We start from the raw sequence: 25,194 nt of genomic DNA on the forward strand, positions 1-25,194 counted from the left end.
TGTGCTATTCTGTGTCTTGGTAACTAAAGAGAATGCTTCTTCCATGCAGCCAGCAGGATTAACAAATGGTCAAGCTGAACCCTAAAACGTTCAGCCTTTTTTTCTGCTTTGACCCCATAACCTTTCCTCTTGTTGGCAGTGTGCTGGTGTTGACAGTTCTCCTGGTTCAGCCAAAGGTGAAAGATAATTGCTTGTGGAGTAGTGGCTGGGATGGTATGTGTTTTTGCAGCAAGCACCCTCACCCCCATCCCCAGGCAAAGCTTTGGATCTGGTGCACATTTCAAAGCATGTGTTAAACTTTATGTGATACTGATTAAAATAGAGGGCTCCAGGGTGAATTGGCAGAGCCCCACAACTGCATCTGCCAAATGACATACAGAGAAATGTCTTGCTACAAATGGAAGGTCTGAAATCTGTCTATCTTAGCAATATGCAGGACTGTAAAAGGAAAGGTGACTCTGGACAGGTGTGTATACACAGCCTGTGGAGCATGCAGGATTGCTTAGCAGCTCTTTGTTCCTGTGGCATTTTAACAGGAAAGAAAGCATTTTCATTTTCTGTCTCCTTTAAACAACAACATCAACAACAAAACCCATATGGAAATATAGTTTGCATTGCCATGTCCTTCAGTTCTCCATTCCCATTGAGCATTTGTTAAAACACGTTACTTGGACCAAAGACAAGGAGGTGGAAGAATTATCTACTTTCTGAAGCTAGATTTTTTTAATCATTGGATGAGATTTGTGAAGTTCATTCTTGAAGGAAGCAAGCTTTTTACAAAGCGGAAGTTTGTATCCAGAACTTTCTGTTTCAAGGTGTCGTCAGGACTTCTTTTTATATCACGGGCATAGATCAGCACTTCCTCAAAGGCAATACAGGCAGCATTAGTATCCCAAGTCACATTTCCTTAGACATCTTTTATGACAGCAGTAGGATAGAGAGAAAGGGATTTAGATATTTTGTTAGGAAAGCAGAAAGGATAAGGTATTTAGAAGAGTAAAAAAGTGAATGGCACAAAAGAAGGAAGAAAGAGGTTGCAGAAATTGGTGGAAAGAGGGGAGTGAGTAGAGAGGTAAGCCAGGCTTCTAATTCATGGGCGAACCAGAGAGAACAGATACAAGATTAGGAATTACAAAATGGAGAGGGGGTACTAAATATCAAGAAAAAGCAGCCACAGTTATACTGAGGTATGTATTTAAATAAGCCCACCAAACATCGATGTATTTCATCACATTCACTTTCTGCTCCAAAGACTTAAGAATTGATTCTGTGCAATGCCCTTTTGTTTTTCAGAATGGCCCAAAAGTTGGCTCTGAGGACTCCCTATAGGACTTTGTTATCATCTAGGTTGTTCTCAAGGTGGGGAGGCATAACTTGAACAACTTCCAGGCAAAAGCACTGTTTACAGTGAATCCTGGATTGAGAAAACAAATACATTTTATTGTTTAGGACTTGCTTTTATAAACTCTCTTTTAAAACAGTCCCAAGCCTTATACATAATACAGTTTTCCAGGTAAGACCATCCGAGTCTGTTTTGCTCTTAAGTCTTTTCTATGATGTATCATATTTCTTTGTTAAATCAGATTTCTTCTTTTCCTCCTCTCCTTCTTTACTCTTTTGAAATGGGGTTGGGGGTGGTGCAGGAAAAGGAAAGAGAAATGCTGGCTGTTTTCCTACCATTTTAGAGCTCTTATTGAATTTCATACAGATTCTTTGTTTTCCTCCAGTATTAAAGGTCTATGTTTCAGCCATGAAGGTAAGTATTTCTAAAGAGTATTTTTAACTTAAACTTTTTTTAAGGGGTAGTTTGGGAGTAGGTAGAGGGTTGATAATCTGTTTTTCTCTTTCCTAGAGTCTTGATTGGGTTGAATAGGATTTGCCCTGAGGATATTAGTGCTGACTTCATGTAAAAGAAGCTTGAAACCTAAGATTCCACTTGGTTTCCTCTCCTGGGCTTTTGTAGAATATTTTACACACAGAGAAGAATGCAACTGGCATTTTTAGTCACTGAATTCTAGTGAATTCCACTTCTTTGGAAGGATCATCTTAGAGTTTAAAATGGGTGGGTTACTAGAGGGGAGCTTCACCTTAGGTGATGCATTCTTAATTGATAAAGAATAAGATGAGAGAGGAAGAGGAAGATTCTATACAATTCTTTGTGCAGCGAAAGTCGTAAAAGAGAAAATAAAAAAGGAACTTGGAACTTGTCAATAATCACATAGTATTCTCTATAACACTTTCACCTTACTAATTTATTTTGATGTGTAGAAGATTATCCATGTTAAGTAATATCTCAGAATTTGATTTCATTAAAATATCAGGATTATCTTGATTATGTTGATAAATTATTAATTAATGATTACAGTTCATTCTTTCAATCAACAAATACCTATTGAGTATAAAAACAAATCACTATATAGTATGTCAAATAATGATATTTTCTATGGAGAAAAATAAAACAGAAGAAGAGAGAAAGTTCAGCTGCTTATTTTCAGTTGGGTAAGTTATTCATCTCACATACTTTGAACACATTGTCAGGAGGGACCAGTCTCTGGAGAAGGACATCATGCTTGGTAAAGTAGAAGGTCAGTGAGGAAGAGGAAGACCCTCAACAAGACGGATTGACACAGTGGCTGCAGCAGTGGACTCAAACATAGCAACGATTGTGAGGATGGCACAGGACCAAGCAGCATTTTGTTCTGTTGTACATTGGGTTGCTGTGAGTCAGAATCAACTTAACAGCACCTAACAGCAACAACAACAAGGTGTTCAGTCCTTTAGTGTTCTTTAGCTAAACACTTAAAAAAATTAAAATGCTGGTATTTTCAAGATGTATTGTTCTTTAATAATCAACTGAAACTCATCATTCTGTTTGAATATAGGCTATCTTTATGTGGCAGCCCTTAATGCTTCTGCCTCTTCAATAGCCCAGATTCTTAGTATAAACAGCTATTTACAGTGAAGCCTGTGAGAGCCAGAACTCTATGGGACTGCCTTGTTTTTCTGTATCTTGCAAGTTTTCAGCCTTTGACAGGGTACAGCCTTCCCATTTTTCTATCACTTGTTTTAGTGGAAAATATTTGAGTTTTCCTTCTCTGACAGGTTTCCACCTTACACAGGCTCCAGCTTTTGCAGGATTTACTGTATTAAGTAAATGGGCATAAAATTTTTATTTGTTCCTGTTTTTTTTCATAGAATCTTTGGCTAGTGCAAAGCCAGATACAACAGCAGATCACCAAATAACAGTATCCAAAACCGATTTTTTTTCTTTTTTCCCTCCCTCCTTCCCTTCCTCCGTCTCTTCCTCCCAAGAAGTATCTGAAACTTCAAGATCAAAGAGGTTTGTTATGCATTTTAAGTAAAAAGCGGATTTGGATGCATTTATTTTTGTTGCAGTTGACGTCTTTGATAAGCTAACTCATTTTTAGCTAGGTTAGTAGACACATTTGCGTTCTACTGTTTATTTCAGGGCTAGAAAATTTGAAATCATTCTTCCTTTTGATTGACACTTCACTTGTCGCTTATTTTACTCTGTAGGAGGGTATTTGATCTGGAGTTGTGAATCCCCTGAAAGTGTTTGAAAATTTGCCCTTAAATGTGTATTATCTTGGTTATAACTTTCATAGACTCTCAAAGGAGTCTGAGAATCAGTCAGGGTTCAGTCAGAGGAGTAGAACCAATAGGAGAGTGGTTGACCAGCTCCCATTATTGTGTGGTTTCTTCCACCTGTGCTCAGCCTTTAGCAAGGCTGTTGTCTTTGTGTCTGATGCTAGAGCTTGAAGTCCACGGGGAAGGTGGTCGGGAAGGGAAAGTGGATATAAAATAGGGGAGAATGAGGATAAGTTGAACCCACAAGCATGAGCTGGAACTGACAAAGATAGACTGAAACCCATATCAATTCTTGCTGCCTCTGATCCTGATGGTGTGGGTATCCTGCAGGAGAAATTGGCACCCATTATTATGAGGCCAAACATACAACTAGCTCAGGAGGTGCTAAAGGAGGGTCCAGGGGAAGGTGGAGTAATCGCAGGCCTGGCTGCTGCCCCATGCCAACAAGGTTAGCTGGCAGATAAGTACAACATGTGTGAGCTACAAAATGACTACTGCCTCACTTACATTCTCTAAATTTTGCACAGGAATGTCTCTTGCGCCTCACTCTAACTGGAGACATATAGGGAAGGGAATTCTGGGAGATGTAGTTCAGTCTAGCCAGGTTGACACGTTACAACTATGTGTCTACGATCCCAAGATGATCAAGAACCATTACTGTATAACAGAAGTTAGCAAACTATGGCTTGTGGGTGGGCCACGTGCTTTATAAAATAAAGTTTAGTTGGAACATCACACACTCATTTATTTATGGATTGTCCATGGCTGACTTTGTGCTACAACAACAGAGTTGAGTAGTTGCAACAGAGACTGTATAGCTTGTAACACTTAAAATGTTTACTGTCGGGCCCTTTAAGAGGAAGTTTGCAGACCCTTTTGTGTAGGATTCTCAATTCTGTTTTAGAGAAACAGAACCAGAAAAATATATATGGATATATATATCTATATATATATCTACACACCAGAACCAGTTGCCATCAGAGCCTACTTGATGCTAACTGGTTTTATATGTTGGGTGTGTGTGTGTGTATAGCAGCTTTCTCAGTATTGTCGTGCTGTGAGAAAAATGTGGAAATGAGCCCAGAAATTTTTAGCGTAAGAAAGTCTGTAGTTCATGAAAAACTAATTGAACAGGTATAAGGGCTCTGTATTCAGCAGCTGAGAGTAATACTCTGTACACCAAGTTGCTGAATTGCTTAGAAAGACTTAACTCATGATTTGTTACTGGTGTTTGTCAACAAGTTGTGCCCAGCTGCAGTCAGTAAGTCTGTAGCAGTCAGTGACATTTTTTATGTGTCCTTTAAGTACAAGGAACTATATTAGGTTCTGTCAAGTAATTCAAAAGAAAGAATCTCTTGAAAACCTTATGACTAAAACTGGAAGTCTCTTTTCAGGAATGGTGAATTAACATATTATTAACTAATATTGTAAATTTTGAGGGTACTTGGGAATAAAGGAATGATTAGATTAATGTAGAAAATAAGACATTCTTTTCTTTATTTTTTGTCTCATGTATATGAAATAATTGGAATATGCATAGAGGCATAGGGATGTGGGAATAGAAGGCCATCCGTTTCTTTCATGGTCTCTGGGAAAATGTATTTGTTAACTATAACATTGCTGTCCTTGGTTATCATATACCCAGATGGTGCTCAAGTGATAAAAAGATTATTGATGATATGAAACATCTATTTAGAGCTTTTGTAGTTACTGTTGACATTTTTGTAAAAGTAAATGCTCTGAGAAAAAGCAACTTCTTTGGGCAGGCTGGCTGCAGAAACTTGGTGATAAACTGGTTTGAACTGTAGGTTTAATTCCTGGGCTTTAATAAACCATCTCCATCTTCCTGCTGTGAAGAAATCCAGCTTATAAAACAGGTTGTCTTGGCTGAGTCTGAGTGGGAATGAGAAGTTAAGCGACACTTCAGTAAATGTCCTATGGATGTTTTTGGGCAGACAATCTCCTTAACTGTCCCCCAAAAACTCAGGACACTTAAACTTGCTTCTAGCTATGTCCTCTATTTGTCTGGTGCCTTATGGACCACATTGGAAAGAAGGTAAACCCTGCCCACAATTGTGTTATTTAATGGGGGATAAGGGGATCAGAATTCAGGGAGAGACAGTGGAGCCCCTAAGAGAAACAAGCATGTGAGTAAGGAGCCTGGCACAGTGAGTCAGACTTAGCCACAGGACCCGAATATCAAAACGGAGCATTGATTTAACTGTTTTGACCCAATCTTCTCCTCTAGTCTCACCTCAGAGCCAAGCAGTTGTGTACCTTAGGATATGAAACTGAAAGATTATATCATTAGGAATACTGGTTATACTCTCGGGTACCCATCTTTCCACAGACTAGATACTAAAAAGGAAGATGTTTCTATACAGAAGAAGGAGAGTGAGGTCTCTGAGATACAAACTGGGCTGTGGGTGAAAGTACTATGAGTGGAGACTGAGGTCCAGCCACTTTGATAAGTGAGGTTTTTGAGGCAATGGGTTTAGAGACATAATACTGTTAGAGTAACCTAATAGGATGCACAGGCTGGTGGGCCTGCGGGACATTAAGGTTGCACTTACCTTTCAGAGATTTAACATTGTAGTTAGGTATAATTTTTAGTTTTGGACACCTAATCATGAAATAAAGTAACATGTACCTTTCTGCCCACCTGCTCCAGGATACAATTCTTAGAGCTGGGAATTGGCATAACTGATGAGTTGAGTTAAACTTTTAATTTTACCTCGATTTACTTTTGGACTTACTGCATCACTTAATTGCTTTGCACTCATTTTCTCATTTGGTAAAATAGGGATGGTCAATGTTTATCTACAAGGCAGAGTGATGTGAAATTATCACTAACGAAAATGATGTCCAGTTTTGGTTAGATAATTTTGTAAAGGTCCCTGATTATGTCGGGACCCCTACTATCTACAGCTAGAGCATTAGCTTCCTGAAAGAGGAAAGAGAAGGATTCAAGAGTGAACCTACAAGAGACTTTTTTTTTTTTTTTTAACATCGAGTAAGATAGCGACACAGATTATCTCAGTTATCATGATGGATGTAGCCGGTGCTATCGGCGCCTATCAATATTCCTTTAGTTCTTGCCTTTTCAGTGCATGCTGACTGAACCTCCAGTTGCCAGCACTTGTATCTCTGAGCCTAAGCACTCTGTTTGGATGCCAGGGCCCACTCTTTCTGCAAGTCACTGGCTAGAAATAGGAAATTAATATCACCGCTTCTTACCCCCTCCCCAACCCCGGTAGCCCTCGATCAATATATGATGGAAGTTGGTGTATAAATACCTCATTTCCCTTGCCCCTCAGGTGGGAGGATTTATCTCTGAGGCAGGTGTTCTATACCATTTCCCAGAGTTCCACATAGTTAAGTTTCAATTGACCTAAGTTGTTTGATAACATGCCATTTATTGACTTCCTTATTTTCCCTGTCTCCCTTTCCCAAGACCCCAGTCTTTCCTGGGGTCCTCTTTAAATAAACTCCTTGGGCCCTAATCCTTTTCTGAGGTTCTGTCTTGGGGAATTTAAAATGAGACAGTAGTCAATAGTAATGCAAAGTCTGGACCCTATTTCTATACATGTTGTGTGCCGTTGAGTTGATTCCAACTCATAGCGACCCTGTAGGACAGAGTAGAACTACCTTATAGGGTTTCCATGGCTGTGATATTTAGGGGAGCAGATGGCCAAGTCTTTTCTCCCACAGAGTGGCTGGTAAGTTCAAACTGCCAATCTTTCAGTTAGCAGCTGCACGCCTAACCATTGTGCAACCAGGGCTCCTTTTTTTCTATATATACTAAGTAATAAATGTGGGTTTCTAGATTTTCTATCATGACTCCTTCACCCCTTAAGAATACATTCACCTATTGATCTCTCACTAATTTAACAACTTCTCTAGCATTTAAATCATTCTCCCATCTCCTAACCCAACTGGTAGGATAATATGGAGGGATGATTTCCTTGGGGGAAACGCTTATCAGTATCTTTTAGTGATTTTTTTGGGTGACTAGTCAAATTTCTCTGAGAAGAAGCTCCTAGAATCCTTTTTGCCTGCCAGCATATTAAGAAGTCTAGCGAGATTGAGGGGAGGAAAGTTGGGAATCTCAACATTCAGTATGTAAACTCTAATGCTTAATTCACCTTTTTTCAGAATGGTTCCCCTCTCTTCAGTTGTGACAGCCATCCTTCTCTAGAGAATAACCCCCCTGTCTTTTCCTGTGGTGAGGAAAGGGCAGGTGAAGTTGGAAAGGGGCTCCAAGGGTTTAACTGCTTCTTAGGCAGACTTTCAACTAAGCCTCTTTCGGCTTGGCTTTCCCCTCTTCTTTGTCTGGTTTGCTAAGTCAGTTACCAACTGGTCCTTCTGCTTTTCAACTTCCAAAATTTTGTTTCTGTTGATTTTGTAGTTTTACATCTCTTGTATAAAGGCTGTTTTAGTGGAGTTTTGAAGAAGGAGTTATGCTCAGTGCACGTGTTCAATTTGCCATCATTAACATGAAGTCCTAGAAGTTAGTTTTCACCAAAGAAAACATAAAAAAGAATGCTGTACAGCTAGTAGTATTGAACAAAATGATAGGTTGCATATAGTGCCCCAATAGTTAGCAATTTATTTATTTCCAAGCATCTGAGGACAAACATTCCAAGCAGTTATTTCTTTCCAGACTTACCATAAAATACCAGCACATAAGAAAAACAAAGAAGTGGAAATTGGGGAAGAAACTAAGATTATATGATTTCAGTGGGTATGAGATATGTATTCTCTATCTGTGGAGTGTATTTTGTGCTACGTGTCATCATTGGGAGTGTAAATGCTATTTATATGTATCGTACAAGGCCTCCTCTTTTGTAGTCAGAAGGAATAAGACTAAACCAACAGTACTTAGTATTTCTTATATGAGAAGTTCTCGGTCTTTGAACATAAATAATTTAGAAAGTTTGGCTAATTTTATTGATAGGGTAAATAAAGAATTCAGAATCTTGCTTATGGTTACATGAAGTCTCAAAACAGAACGCTAATGCTTCATCTCTAAAGTCTGGACTTATTAGTTTTTTTTCAGCTACTACCCCTTGGCAAAAAATCTGTGCCTTATTCATAAATTATTTTGCTTCAGTAGTATTATCAGATCATAATTGCATATTTTTTACAGTAGAATATTTCTCTTCCACTACCTTCTGGTGTTGGCTGCTTTATTCTCTCTTAAACCTAATTGACTCTGTAAATTTTGCATATGTCAGGTTTGTTAAGTTACAAAATTCTGTGGGTAGTTTTTCTATCATGACTCCTTCTCCTCTTAAGCTTAAAAGACTAAGCTTACCCAAGGAAATCCACTTTCCCAAACTTCAGACTTCATGTGTGATGGAACTTAAAAGAAAAACCCTTGGCTGAGCCTGAATGCTAAGAACCAGCTAAGTGGTTTTCTCTGTCTGGAGAAAATTGGAAAAAGGGAATTATTAAGCCTAGAAAATGTAGTTGTTGATGGAAATGCAGACAAACTGGTCCTGCTTGATGCTACTCTTGTGAGAAGTCAATCAATATTAGATGTATTGTAAGAGCTGCTGCTTATGTACAAGCTGTGTCTTGTAGACCCTTGTCACATACAAATAAACCCCTTCAAAAAATGTTAAGTAATTTCCATAAAAAACATTTATTGTGTTCTCTTTCATAAGCCAAATTCTTGTTGTTTATGGCTTCCTGTATCCAACAGTTCCTGATCGTCTCAAAAAGCAAAACATGTCCTGTGTGGATTAAGCTGCTGAAATGCCTTTCAGGCATTGTTTATGAGTCTGTGCTCTTTATTTTCAGAAAGAAAGTGAATACTTTAATGTCTTCCATATTCCATAAATCTATCCCATGCTACAATTCAAAGCTGTGAGTGTTTTTGTTAGAAGGTACTTCTGGTTGCAGTTAGAGAAGAAAGCTCTGTAAGAATGTTAGTGAATATTTGGGTGGTGGTGGCAGACTCCTGTAAAAGGGATTTAGTACTAGTTGAAGGTACTGTTGGTTTTTGGCCTAAAGTAGTCACCAAAGGTGCTGTTACTGTGAGCAGTAGTATAGGCACTTTTGATCACTTTGCACCAGTGAATTTCCTGTTTGGCTTACCCCTTGAGACTAAGCTTCCCTCCAGGCAGGCTTGCTGATTTACCACTTCTGACTCCACTGCTAAGTAGCACAGAGAGTGTGCCTGCCTAGTGGTTGGATTAGAGAGAAATTGACTTCACTTGCCACAAAATGAGGTTGTCTGTCTCTGGTGATTGAGCAAAAAAGTAATTTGAATTGGGGATCATAGTTTACTTTTTTCTTAACATTTTATTTTGAAAAATTTCACACATATTGAAAAATTGAAAGAATTGTATAGTCGGCGTCCATATTTATTCACCACCTAGATTCTACAATTAACATTTTACTATACTTGCTTTATCATGTATCTATCCATCTATCATCTATCAATCCACCACATTTTTTGCTGTGTTTTAAAGTAAATTTGATACATCAGTATACTCACCCCTAAACATTTCAGTATGTATATCATTAACTAGGGTTCAGTACTTTCCATTTTATCTCCCATTCTCCCTCCCCAGATGCATCTATCGTTCTGATTTTTTTCCATCATAAATTGGTTTTGCTTGTTATAGGGCTCCATATAAATGTAATAATACAGTATATACTCTTTTGTTTAAGGCTTCTTTCACTGGACATAATGAATTTTGAGTTCCATCCATGTCGTTATATATTCACTCATTCATTGCTGAGTAGTATTTCCTTGTATGAATTTAATAGAGTTTATTTTTTTGTTGATGAAAACGTAGAATGTTTTAATTTTTGGCCATTATGAATAAAGCACTATGCATCCTTGTACAAGAGTTTTTTTATTTCATTTATTTCATTTCTCTTGGGTAAATAAACCTAGGAGTGGAATTTCTGGATTGTAATTTTATGAGGTACTGCCAAACGTTTTTGCAAAAAGATTGAACCATTTTACATACTCACTATCAAAATATGAAAGTCAGTTGCTCTACCTCCTCACCAACACTTATCGTTGGCCATTTTTTTAACTTTAGCCATTCTGGTGGGTGTGTAGTGTTATCTCATTGTAATCAACATTTAGTTTTGATTTAGTGTGGGAAATGAGGACTAAGAGATGAAAGGGAAATAAAAAAAAAATTGGAATGGCCCGGATAGTGAGTTTTCTGCCCCACTATGGGATATTGGTAAAACAATGAGTAAAGAACAAAAAGAAAAGCAGGACAGAAAGATGGAGTGGTATGGCAAGTGACAAAGGAGCAAAGACCTGAAGTATACCAGGGCTGAAGTCACTTTAGAGATTTTGGAAGAAGAAGAATAGAAGTTGACTTAGAAAGTTAAATTTAGTTGACTTTTTTTTTCCCCCAATATGCAAATAGCTTTATTGTTTTGATACCTATGGGAAGGATTAATATTCACTGTTAAGAATTTTTATATAGTATATAAAGGTAAACGTAAACAGGAATGCGAGAATCACTCAAAAATCCCACTGCCCACAGATACCAGTATTAACATTTTGGTAAAGAGGTTTTAGATTTTTTATCTATGAATAAATGAAAATCATTTATTTATACATGTATATCTCTATATTTTTTCAAAAGTAGGCTTGAGCTATACATACAAATTATAACTTTTTAATTTATACCTTAGACATATTTAACGTCCATAGATATAAATCTATCCAATCATATTTAATAGTTTATTATATAAATACCATAATTTAACTGTTCCTCAATTAATGAACATTGCTTTGTTTCTAATTATTTAAAGCAGCCATTTTTTTTTAGCATAAAGCTCAACGCTTGGCACTGCGTAAGCAGGATTGAGAAAGATGGAGAATCAAAATTGAAAAAAAATGTAGTTCTGCCTTCTAGGAACTCATAGTCCAGTGAAACTGAATCAGATGCTAAAAGCTTTCAAAGTAAGTATTGTTGTGATTGTCAGCTGCTGTTGAGTCAGCCCTTGACTCATGGTGACCCAGTGCAAAATGAGATCAGACCTCTGTGATCCATAGGATTTTCATTGGCTCTTATTTGGAAGTAGTGCACCAGGCCTTAAGTATTATTATTTTTTGGGAGGTGTTCAGTGAGTTTGTGGTGGTTTGTGCAAAAATTCTTTAAGTAGGCTTAATATGACTCTATTGCTGCTCAGTTCTTTGTGGTATACCTGGGCAGCAAGATTGCTAAATTTCATAGAGTTTGTTGTTGTAAACCCTGGTGGCATAGTGGTGAAGAGTTCAGTTGCTAACCAAACGGGTGGCAGTTCAAATCCATCAGGTGTTCGTTGGAAACCCTATGTGGCAGTTCTACTCTGTCATACAGGGTCGCTATGAGTCGGAACTGACTCGATGGCAATGGTTATCTTTTTCTTTTTGTTGTTGTTCTAAGAAGTATAGTAAATTAGTTGCAGTTGGGAGTAGAAAACTGTTCCTTTGGTTTTCAAATGTTGTTCCACAGAACACTAGAATTGCATGAGAACTTTATGGGGGTTTGTCATAGATTGAATTGTGTGCCCCCAAAAATGTGTATCAATTTGGTTAGGCCATGATTGCCAGTGTTGTGTGGTTGTCTGCTGTTTTGTGATTGTAATTTTACATTAAAGAGGATTAGGGTGGGATTGTAACACCACCCTTACCCAGGTCATGTCCCTGATCCAATGTAAAGGAAGTTTCCCTGGGATGTGCCCTGCACCACCTTTTATCTCTCAAGAGTTAGGAAAGCAAGCAGAGAGTTGGGGGATCATACCACGAAGAAGGCAGCGCTGGGAGCAGAGCACATCCTTTGGACCTGAGGTTCCTGTGCTGAGACGCTCCCAGACCAAGGGACAATTGATGACATGGACCTTCCTCCAGAGCCAACAGAGAAAGCCTTTCCCTGGATTTGATGTCCAGAATTTGGACTTCTGGCCTACTAGATTGTGAGACAATAAATTTCTCTTTGTTAAAGCCATCCACGTGTGGTATTTCTGTTATAGCGGCACTAGATGACTAAGACAGGGTTCAGTGATGGAAAGGATAATTATAGAGGGTATGTGTTTACATGATATTCTATAATAGGATTTGGAGATGTAGGATATAAAACAATACCGCTAAATAGTCTCATAACCTTTCTACTTTATATATGGAATCAAGATGGATTTCCTCCTTGTAGTTTTTTTTTTTTAGTTACATTTATAAAGTCAGAACCAAATTAATTCAAATATTAATACGCGGTAGCTTTGTTACCAGACAACCTAAGTCTTTCAAAATTATTGATTGAATGAATGTATCTGTTTTTCTCCTGTACTTTATCTCTTATGGTTACCCTGTCGGTTGTATGTGAGCCCATCATCTCTCCTTTCAGAATTCTCTAAAACCATTTTTTTTTAACCCCCCAAGAAACTTCTTAGTGAGTTTTCTTACAGAAAGGGTAGCAATTAAAAAAGGTAGAAAAAGGAAAAAGAGGTGGAGAAGGCACTAGAAAAGAAAATATAAAGGAGAAAACAGCAAAATATGTCTAGGACTTTGTACACTATCTTACGACTGTCTGAATTTTATCTGGTTGAAATTGTGATCTTCAGTACCTGGGATTATGTATCTTGAACAGAATAAATAATAGCAGTCTTATCAATTTGTGGAAAAGGAGTCTTAGAAAGAAAGAGCAAATGGTTGGAGCCATTGTGTTTCTTACCCAGCTGTGAAGGATACTATTTTCAAATGTTATTTCCATTGTGTTTAATATGGCTCAAGGGCTTTTTTCCAGCACCTTTTTTATTTGGCCATGTGTTTTGGCCAACTCATGGTACAAAAGGGAACTCTGGTCAAGACTTTGACTATAGGAATAATTCAGCCTTTCTGACTAGCATGATTAACAGCCTTCTTGGACAGATTGTATTGGCTCCTTTTTTTCAGATACTCTGATTAGAAATAACTTTTATGAACTGAAATTCGGGCTTCCTTCTATTTCATCTCTGGGTGAGAGAAGGAACTTAGGAGACATCATTTTATATGGTGTATACCTCTGGCAGCAAAAGTTATTTTAGTTATTAATATATATTTTCTTTAAAAAATGAAGAACACAGTAGTGTTGTGATTGGTGTTTCTTAGGAAATCCATGAATGTATCTTCAAGGGAAATCTCTTTTCTTGCCAACTACTGTGCCATCTTCTTTCTCTAAACTCTTGAGAGGCACAGAGTTTTTTTTTGTTTGAAACTTGCCTGGCTAGAATTTTCATTTACTTACTTAAAAGTATAGAGCTTAAGAGTTAGCGTTCTGTGTTTGACAAATGCTTTCATTTGCAACTCCATAGATGATACTAAGTGTACACACATACTGAAATTTTAGGAATAGGTCAGAGTATGGATTAAAGCTGGCATATGTTACTGCTTTCTTGTCACGAGATACATTCACTCAGCCTTAACTGAAAGCCTACATTATATCAGGTTTTGTGCTTGGGAATCACAGGCTTGTATAAGATACAACCCTTGCTTTGGAGAAGCTTAGAGCCTAATAAGGATGACAGACTAATCAGTGATTACTGTGTGATACGGTAGTGGAGGTGTGCAAGTAGGGTTTTGTGGATTCACAAAGGAATCTATATCATTTTTTAAAAAATCTTTTTTGAAATAATTTCAGACTTACAGAAAAGTTGCAAAAATAGTATAAGTGACTCCTGTATATACTTTATCCAGATTCCCCAAATGTTAATGTTTACCAAGTTTGCTTTATTCTTCTCTCTCTATGTGTAATTATACATATTCTTATTTTTCCAAATGGTTTTAGAGGTAATTGCAGACTAACGTTCTCTTACGTAATCATAATACTATTATGAAAATCAGGAAATTAATACTGATACAATGCTCTTACCAGTCTACAAAAGTTATTCAAAGTTGGTAAAGAAAAAAATTTCTTTTTGGTCCAGGATCCAGTCCAAGATCACATGTTCCGAGCCTGTGCTCTTAACTCTTTACTGTATAGCCTTCCCACAGACTGGTCACCATTGCTAGTACTACTAGAATCATTGTCTTCAACTAAGCATTGATTATATTCCATTTCTCCTTTGAAATCTTCTGTTAGCGTTTTTATTAGCCTCAACTAAGTATTGATTATATTTCATTTCTCCTTTGAAATGGAATTTTTATCAGTCTCAAAGATTTAACAATTTCAAGGTCCTCTTTTTCTCTCTTTAGAATATTTTCTCCATTTATAAATGCATACTTTACTTTTCCTGACCTTCTCCCAATTCATTCTGTGACTTTTATACCGTTGGTTAAGTCCCACAGAGAGGTGGATTTTTTAAATCGATTAGAAATGTTATTCTTTCTGCCAAACCTCCTTTCATCTCTCATTGAAAATACACTTTCAAAAACATAATCTTGACAGTTTATAACTAAGAGACCTAGGCTTCCTTTATTTATTTATTTATTTTTTAAATTTAGAACTGAGGTTCTTAATCTGAGGCCCATGGATTCCAGGTCTAAGAGGTCCATTAACCCTCTAAAATTACACGCCAAATTGTATATGTTTGCATATATTTCTGGGGAGAGGGTCTATACTTTTCATTAAGGTTTCAAAATTGTTGCTATCCCAGATTACTTTTAAGAATTACCATATTAGTGTGTTTGTTCCTAGAGCAGAGAGACTGCCTCTTGAGGTATTTTCTATGTCTTATGAAATCCTAGGAGGCAAAAAAGAGTAGGAACTAATAAATTTTAACCACGTGCACTTCTTAGAATTCACATTGCACGCCTATTTGATACGTACATGTGCACATGTCAGTGTATCTATATTCCTAATTTGAACAGACTGCTGCTGTGTGTGTTTTAGCTGTGAATTTCCTCCAGTTCCTTAATAAGAAGCACTGTTACCTTCTTTCCAGAGAACCAGTGAAAATCCAGCCACGTGACTTCACTACTGAGCAGTGAAATCAAACTGTACACTAGTGGCAGCAGCATTTGTAGGCACTGAAACAGAAATTGGTAATTGTATTACAAATGTTCAACAAGCCACATTTCATGACCAGCTTTGCAAGAAAAAATTGAAAGTGTGAACAGCTGTTGATGCATTGCATTTGCATTTCAGAAATTTCAAGTGAAGCTAAAACATTAGCAGCTGTGATAGATTCCTGCATTTGACCTAGTGCCTCAGGGTGTGCTATACCTTGATGTCATCAGGCTGTCAGGGCCCTGGTGAGACCTGTGGGGAGAGAATTTGAGAGATGAAAACAAGTTTGTTTTTCTTTTAAGCTTTTGCATTTTTTTTTTTTTTTCTTGATAGTCCTACTCGAATCCCATAGACAATAAAGGAGCCTTTGATTTAGGAATTCCAGTGATAGATTGGTCTTAGACCATGTATGCCTTAAAAACATCAAAGTAGTGTCTCTCTCATGAATTGCCCATCTTTTTATTTTGTCTATCCCAAGTTGTCTGCCTTAAGACACTTTAATTCTACCTCTGACTGTGATTGGATTTCCTACTCTGTCTTCAGTTAAGGCACTATTGAGGAACTCTTTTATAAGATCCAAATGCTTAAGGGCAGAATTAAACTTTATTGATGAAGTTGCTTTAAGCCCACTTCTTATAGTATTTACTAATAAATTATATTTTTTGTCTCTTCTAGGAGTTATGGAATATACTGTCAAGGAATATAGCACTGTTTGATTTTCAGGCCCACTTAAGCCCAACACAGAGTACTTTGGAGAGGGTCCAAATGAAAGTAGTAAACAGGACTAAAACTGTGAAGAGTAGACTTGATAGTGTTGGATGGGAGAGGGGCAGGAAAAGATCAGTCTTCAGTGTTTTGAATAGCTATTTCTTATAAGTTGATGGTACTTATTCTTTACTGTTGTGCATCCCTCTCCACAGTCAAACTATAGGAAGGAAGAGGTAGAGTTTATGTTATAGTAGGTGAGAATCAAGGATCCCTGGTGGTGCAGTGGTGATAGCATTTTGGCTATTAACCGAAAGGTTGGTGGTTTAAGCCTACCAACCACTCCACAGGAGAAAGATATGACAGTCTGCTTCCTTAGAGATTTACAGCCTTGGAAGCCCCATGGGGCAGTTCTGCTCTGTCCTGTGGGGTCACTATGAGTTGGAATTGACTCAGTGACAGTCGGTTTTGTTTTGTTTTTAGGTGAGGATCAGGTTAGAAATTAGGGCTGTATGGTTTCTGAAAAACTGAAATATGTTCCCAGAATTAGCAGATTTTTGAACTACTAATCTTAATAAGAAAGGTAAATTAATGTTTTGTCTAGAATGGTTTTATTTTGGAAGACTCTTGAAGACCTTTTAGACCAAGACTTTATGCATTTTCACCTTCTGGGACTAAGATTTAGTGGGATTTATGATAAGAATGATAGTTATGTGAGTTTCTGGTTCATTTGGGTCCTAAGCATCATTCTGACGTGTCTTTAGGTGGGGTAACCCAGAACTTTCTTTTTATAGGGGTTTTTGGTATGAATTTCTTCCTTGTTTGAGAACCAAAACATATAATGCAGTCAGTGGTGGTATCTTCTGCAGCTGCCTAGGAGGCAGGAAGGTCTTGTGATCTGAGTCACTTCACAAGAATACTGTTGACATCCGATTAAGTAGGGATGATTTTTCTTGCCTTCTTTAGTTAGGGTTATTGCCTCTGTTTTGGAAATTGGGTTTGGTGGTTCCCCCGTGACAACTTCTTCCTCCACTCTCAACCACTAGACCTGTTAATCTTATTGAAGACTTCAGATTTTATATGCAGTCTGTGCAGGTAGCCAGATGCCATATGCTGTTAATTTCTGATTCCATGAAGGCCAGATCATACAGCTGGAAATGATTGAAATGAAAAGCATGTTCTTTTGTTTAACAAGACAAAGCCTATTGTGTACTCTGCTTCTGATGCTTAAAAGATGTTTTTTTTTTTTTCTTTCTTATTGCATAGTATGGAGGGCTAAAAGTTTTGAACTCTTCACTTCAGAAATTACTTTTCCAGACAAAAGAGCAAAACAATGTTTGTTTAAATTGTTCTCTGGAACATGACTGATAGTGTTTACAACATTTCTATGACATTTTGATCCAGTGGGGAGTACTTGGAGAGGTATTTAAAGTGCTTTTCACTAAATCAGATGCTTTGTAGTATTTGAACCTTTTTTAAAAAAAATCATTTGAAAGGTTGAAGTTCTGAGTTGAGAGACAGAAAATGGCCAGGATATTCTTTAAAGACTAAGGATGACTTATAAGCAAAACTGATTTTTTTTCATCAAAATTGAAAACTTTACTTTGTTTTTAACTAGAGTGAGATGTACACGTATTGGTTCAGAGCTTTGTCTGTTCATGTCATATCCCTTTATAAGGGCTGTTTTCCAAAGTCTTCCCTCTATTAATGGGACCTTCTTGGGAAAAAGCTGTTGAGGTTGTATGTGTTTTATTTGTGTTTATTAATTTTTTTTTCTTTTAAATTTTACAGAGTAAACTATAGCTTGACTCAGGTACCAGGGGCATATTAGAAGAACATAGAGGAAATCACTACATAAGTGTCTGTATTGAGCCAAAGATAGAATATACATAGAGAAATTTATAATTGTTATTTTTTTAATAAATTTTATTTTTTTAGTGAAAATATGCACAGCACAACATACCAATTCAACGGTTTCTACATGTGCAATTCAGCTACATTGATTACATTCTTCAGGTTGTGCAACTATTTTTGCTATCTTTTTCCAAATTATTCCACCCCTCTTAAGGTAAACTTACTGTCCCCTAAGCTTGTCATCTAACCTTTGAGTTGCTTTTATCGTTTAGATCCCATAAAGATAATTCTTTAAAAGAGCACAATGCTAAGGGCAGATATTCTTTACTAATTAACCTGAACTATGGTTTAAAGATGACTTTAGGGGATGGTTTCCATTTAAGATTTAAAGATTATCTCAGAGCAGTAGTTTCTGTGGGGTGGGGGCAGGGGGGCATCATCCAGCTTCGGTAGCTCCAGAAATTTTGGATTCCATGAGAATTTGAAATTCTGTTCTGCACTTCCCTCCTTTTCATCAGGATTCTTATATAGATAGATAGAATCTTTGATCAGAATTTTCTATAATGGTAGCTGGGCACCATCCAGTTCTTCTAGTCTCATGACAAATAAGGCAGTTGTTCATGGAGACAATTAGACACATATTCCATGTCCTCCTTCGATTCTTATCTCTCCTTCTTCCTCTGCTGCGCCAGGTGAATAGAGACCAATTGTTGTACCTTGGATGGCCTCTCCAAGCTTTTAAGACCCCAGGCACTATGCAACAAACTAGAAAGTAGAACAGAAACCCAAAAAAGAGAGAGTATCAGGCCAGTTGACTGGGATGATCCATGAAACCATGCCTCTGCATCTCCAAACCAGGTAAACAAATCCTTTGAGGTGTTGAGTTATACATAAGCAGCCTCAGCAGCTTCTCTTTTTCTTGTTGTTGTAAAAAATATATATATCACAGCATTTACCAATTCAGCCTTTTTCCAGTATAAAGCTTGGTGATATCAATTACATTAATCATGTTGTGCAGCTGTTACCCTTAACTAATGCCAAATTTCCCATCACCATAAGCAAATACTCTGCTTCCCAAGGAATGGCTCCCCCTTCATCCTCCTTCCCACCTCTGGTTACCACTAATAAATTTTGTTTCTATGTATTTGCCTATTCTTGTCATGTAAGTGTTATTTCATATAAGTGAGATCACACAAAATTTGTCCTTTTGTGGTTGACTTATTTCATTCAGTGTGTTTTCAAGGTTAATTCATGTTGTAACATGTATCAGGACTCCATTTCTCTTTATAGCTGAGTAGTATTCCATTATATGTATGTGCCACATTTTATTTATCCATTTATCTGTTGATGAACATTTAGATTGTTTCCCCCTTTTGGCTACTGTGGATAGTGTCATAGTGAACATTGGTGTGCATATGTCTGCTTTTATCACTGCTTTATTATACCTAGGAGTGGGATTGCTGGGTCATATGGTAGTTCTAGTTTTAGTGTTTGAGGAACTGTCATACTGTTTTCCACAATGGCTGTACCATTTTGCTTCCCACCAGTAATGGATAAGGTTTCAATTTCCCCACATCCTCACCAACATTTGTTATTTTACTTTTTTTTTTTTTTAAATTAATCTTATTAATCTTAGCCATTCTAGCGGGAATGACGTGGTATCTTATTGTGGTTTTGATTTGCATCTCTCTGATGGCTAAAGACGTTGAGCATCTTTTCATGTGTTTGTTGGCCATTTGAATATCCTCTTTGGTGAAATGTGTATTCAAGTCCTTTGCTTATTTGTTGATTGGGCTGTTTGCCTTTTTGTTGTTAAGTTGTAAGAGTTCTTTGTATATTCTGGATATTAAACCCTTGTTCAATATGTGGTTTCCAAAAATATTCTCCCAATCTGTAGATTGTCTCTTCATTTTCTTGATAAAGTCCTTCGATGAGCAAAAGTTTTAAATTTGATGAGGTCTCATTTATTTATTTTGTCGTTTGTTGCTCATGCTTTCAGTGTCATATCAAAGAATCCATTGTTAAAAACTAGGTCCCTAAGCATTTGTTATTGTTGTTGGTTGCTGTCGAGTCAGTTTGGACTCATGGCGACTCCATGTGTACAGAGTAGAACTGCTCCATAAAGTTTTCAAGGCTGTGACCTTTGAGGTGCAGATTGCCAGGCCTGTCTTCCAAGGGCCTCTGGGTGGATTCAAACTGCCAACCTTTCAGCTAGTAGCCAAGTGCTTTACTGTACCACAAAGGGACTCCTCCCTAAACATTTTCCCTAAGTTTTCTTTTAAGAGTTTTATGGTTTCAGTTCTTACATTTAGATCTTTAATCAATTTTGAGTTAGTTTTCATATATGGTGTGAGATATGGGTCCAGGTTCATTCTTTTGCATGTGGAAGTCTAGTTGTCCCAGCACCATTTATTAAAGAAACTATTTTTTCTCCAAAAGATGGACTTAGCACCCTTGTAAAAAATCAGTTGACCATAGATGTATGAGTTTATTTCTGGACTCTCAGTTCTGTTTCATTGGTCTGTATGTTTATCAGTACCAGACGATTTTGATTGCTGTAGCTTTATAATGTGTTTTGAAATTGGGAAGTGTGAATTCTCCTACTTTGTTCTTCTTTTTCAAGATTGCTTTGGGAGTTCAAGGCCCCTTGCAGTTACATATAAATTTCAGGATTGGCTTTTCCATTTATAAGAAACTTAACTTTATAAGAAATGACCAAAGTGCTTTCTAGAGTGGCTATACCATTTTGCATTTTCACCAACGGTATCTTAGAATTCCAGTTGTTCTTCGCTTTTTTCCACACTTTATATACTCATCTTTTTTTCTGTAAGTCTTGGATATGTAGTGGTATCTGGTAGTGGTTTTAATTTGCATTTCTCCTAATGGCTAGTGATCTTGAGCATCTTTTCATGTGTTTATATGCCATCCACATATTCTCATTGCTGAAGTGTCTGTTCAGTTTTTTTGCTTAATCTTTAATTGATTTTTTTTTCTTTCTTTGAATTTTGGAAGCTCTTTATAAGCATTTTGTCAGGTATGTGATTTGGAAGTGTTTTCTTCCAGTATTTTTATTCTCTTAGCAATGCTATTCACAGAGCAAAAAAAAAAAAAAAAAAAATAATAATATTGATGGAGTTCAACTTACCAATTTTTTCTTTAATGGCTCATGATTTTGGTGTTTTCTAACCTTAGGTCACTATTCTAAAAAATTTTGTACTTTAGAATTTACAATTAGGGTCTATGATCCATGATCCATTTTGAGTTAATTTTTGTATAAGGTATGAGGTTTCATTCAAGATTTTTTTTTTTGTTTGTTTTTTGGTATATGGTTGTATGTATGTGTCTATACCTTCACCAATCTTGACTACTGTAGCTTTACAATAAGTATTAAAAATAGGTGGCATAATTTCTCCCACTTTATTCTTATTTTTCAGGATTCTTTTCAGTATTTTACTTCTTTTAATCAGCTCGTCTAAATCTACAAAAAGTCCTACTGAGATTTTAATTGGAATCTCTTTGAATATATAGCTCAGTTTGGGGAAAATGGACATCTTTATTTATTTGTTTATTTTAACAGTTCTCAAATGTCTGGATTTTTTTCCCATACAAAAATTTATACATGCATTGTTATATGACCCTAATTGCTCTCCCCATACTGTGACAGCACACTCCTCCTTTCCACCCCTGATTCCCCATGTCTGTTCAACCAGTTTCTAACCCTCTCTGCCATCCCATCTCACCTCCGGACAGAAACTGCCCATGTAGTCTCTCGTATCCACTTGAGCTAAGAGGAGGACATTTTTATTATGTTGACTCTTCCAGTCATGAACATTTATTTAGGTCTCTTTTGATTTTTTTATCAGCATTCTATAGTTTTCAGCATAAAAATCCTGTAAATGTTTTGTTAGATTTACACCAACTATTTCATTTTTATTTTGAGCTTTTATAAATGATATTAATAATTTTGGTCTTCAGTTGTTCATTTCTAGTGTATAGAAATACAGTTGGTAATTGTGTGCTGACTATATATGCTGCAAGCTTCCCAAACTCACTTATTTGTTCTAGAGTTTTTTGGTTTGTTTTTTAGATTCCTTGGGATTTTCCATGTTATCTATGAATAGAGACAGTTTTATATTTTTCTTTCCTATCTGTGTTTTATTTCTGGTTCTTGTCTTATTACATTGACTAGGACATCTAGTATAAATTTCTAATGGGAGCAGTGAGAATGGATGTCTTTGCCTTGTTCCCAATATTAAGGGAAAAGCATTCAGTCTGTAACTATTAAATATATGTTAGCTGTAGGTTTTTCTGTGGATGCCCCTTTTCAAATTGGGGATGTTTATGTCTGTTCCTACTTTGTTGAGAGTTTTTATCATGAATGGATATTAAATTTTGTCCAGTGCCTTTTCTGGATCAATGTACATGATCAGGTCTCTGAGTCTTTATTCTTTTTTTTTGTTTCCTCTATCTTTTTTTCCTTGCTCCTAATTCAAGTGGTTAATTTCTATTCAAATTCATTAACTTTTTCCTGTATCATTTTTATTCTGCTGTTAAGCCACAGGTTTGGTTTTGGTTTCATTAAGCCCATACAGTGAGTTTTCAGAATTTAAATTATCAGTTCTAAAATGTTTAATTCTAAATTTTCCATTTGGTTTTTTTTTATGTCTTCTCTTTCTTTGCTGAGACTTGGTATTTTACCACTGCTTTCAAAAGTGTTTGCGGTTGCTTGCTGGAGCATTTTTATAATATCTGCCTTAAAAGTCTTTGTAAGATAATTCTAACGTCTGTGTCATCTCAATGTTGTCCTCTCTTGATTGTCTTTCCCCATGTGAAGTAAAATTTTCCTTGTTCCTTACATGCTGAGTAGTTTTATATTGTATTCTGGATATTTTGAATATTATTTATGAGACTCTTTGTCTAGTTGATATTTTTGTTCTGGCAGTTGACCTGATTATGTTTAGGCCATGAATTCCATCCTGTATTCTGTGTGCTGTAGTTTCAGTGTCAGTTGAATTTTCTGTGTGTTTGTAGTACTGTTCTGATCTTTCCCATGCTTGCGTTACCCAACAGCTAGTCTTGGACATTGGCTGTGGTCTGTCATTCAGTTTTTAAAATCTTTGGTATATTGAATAGGGCCATACCCACACCTGCACAGCTCAGGAGTTAGACCAGGAGGTAAACAACTTTATGGGGTCACTCATCCTGACTTCTTTCATCTTCATAATCTCTTGGGACTTTTTGGTTCTTTGGGGCTTTTCTTTTTGGTTCTCTGGTTAGAATGCTAGGATTTTTGTTACCCTACTCTGCTGTGGACTTCTCCAGCAGCCCCCTCATTCTGAACCAAGCAGCAGAAGGACAGAGAGAGAAAAAATGCACTGGGATTTGACCCCACCCTCTAGAAATCACAGATTCACTGAATGGAGTGAAAGGTTCCCCTCAGAGTTTTGGCCCCTGCAGGCTTCCATTAGTGATCAGTGCCACTGTTTGGGGATTACTTATGGGCTGTGGTAAGAGGAAATGGAGGAAGAAAGAGAAAAAAGATGGGATATTTCCTTAGTCTCTCTGAGCGTTAGGTGGTGCCTTTCCTGATCCTTGAGCCAGATCTAGGGGGTTGCTCCTGGAACTTCATTGCCCACTTTCATGTTTCTGATCTGTGAGTTCTGACTGAGGGATAGCAGAAGGGGCGGGGAGGGAGGTAAATTTACTGCCAGTTTGGTGGTACTTCAGATTCTGGTTTTCTTCCTGAATCTGCCTGCTATTATTTACTTTTCAGAATCCTCAGATAGCTGCTCCTTGCCTTCTATCCAGATTTTATAGCTGTATTCAGTGGGAAAGATATTTTACCTGGGACTGGACTCCATTAGTGGAATTTTAGAGATTGAGCTAAACCATTCTGTCTTGTTTATAGACTAAGTAATCACAGAATGAACAAGAGCTCTTGCTGTTACCATAGAATTGAAAGCATTCCATGATAGGGCAATTAATAGGCAATGCATTGATGGAGACAGAGTTTTTGTTAGGAGGTATTGAATTGGGATAGCATTTGTACTCTGTTCCTGAGTGGAATTCCAAGGATACCATAGATAATTCTTTCTCTGTGCCATTAGAAAGAGCTCCGTTTCTATATTGTTTTTTATTAAATAAGGAAACTAGAAAAAAGGCTAACTTTCTTAAGACTGAGAAAGAAGAGTGCTTTTTGAATACCAGTATACAAATAAAAAAAAAAATACTACACCCATTGCCATCAAGTCAATTCTGATTCATAGTGACCCTATACGACAGAGTAGAACTGCCCCATAGGGTTTCCAAGGAGTGGCTGGTGAATTCGAACTGCCAACCTTTTGGTTATCAGTTGTAGCTCGCCGTAGCTCTTAACCACTTCACCACCAGGGCTCCAGTATACAAATATCACTGGGAATATGTGCAATGAGTATTTATTATTCAGTCTAATCAAGGTAACTAAATTACTGTAAGCTTTATTTCTTTCAGCTTTTTGATTAGGTAAGTCATGGTTTTTAAATATTAGGTTAGTAACTGTCTGTCTGCAAACTTCATTTTAGAAGCCAATTCTTCACTCTTACTCTAAAAAAAGGTTTAATAAAGGGAAAGAGTGGGAGAGAGTAGTGAAGGAGACTATCGTACTAGTTATGCTATGATTCCTTATTTTGGCTTTTGTCCAGACTGTCTACATGGGATAGACCCTTTTTGCTGTTTTCAGATTGCCTGATGCTTTTGTAAGTTAAGGCTTTTCAGAGTTTACCATTACAAATACCTTAGGTTCATTGGCATATGCAGAACAGATGTGAATCAAACACAAAAATAATTCTTTCAAGAATTTTATTTATTGATGTGGTAGTGCGATATTATACTGTTTATAGTAGACAGCTAAGTGTATTTGGGGTATGCTGAGAAGTTGACAGCTTTCAGGTCCTGAACAAAATACTGTCTTTTGCATGATAAAATAATAAGAAATGTGTTCTTGAAATGATTATTTATTTGAAAGTTTGTTTTGCTTCCAACTCAGAAGCTATTTGCCAGCACTATGGTTAGTACAATAGTAAAATTTTGGGTGGAAAAAAAA

At 36.9% G+C, this 25,194-nt stretch overlaps 1 protein-coding gene across 5 annotated transcripts in view; it reads left to right on the forward strand.

Moving 5' to 3' along the window:
- The window catches only part of EXOC6B (exocyst complex component 6B), a 738,950-nt gene that overhangs the window by 164,716 nt on the left and 549,040 nt on the right, over positions 1-25,194 (forward strand). The gene's annotated exons all lie outside the window — the stretch shown is intronic.

The sequence above is a fragment of the Trichechus manatus genome, unplaced genomic scaffold, assembly GCF_000243295.1.
Source record: "Trichechus manatus latirostris isolate Lorelei unplaced genomic scaffold, TriManLat1.0 scaffold00004, whole genome shotgun sequence".
NCBI classification, from domain to species: Eukaryota; Metazoa; Chordata; class Mammalia; order Sirenia; family Trichechidae; genus Trichechus; species Trichechus manatus.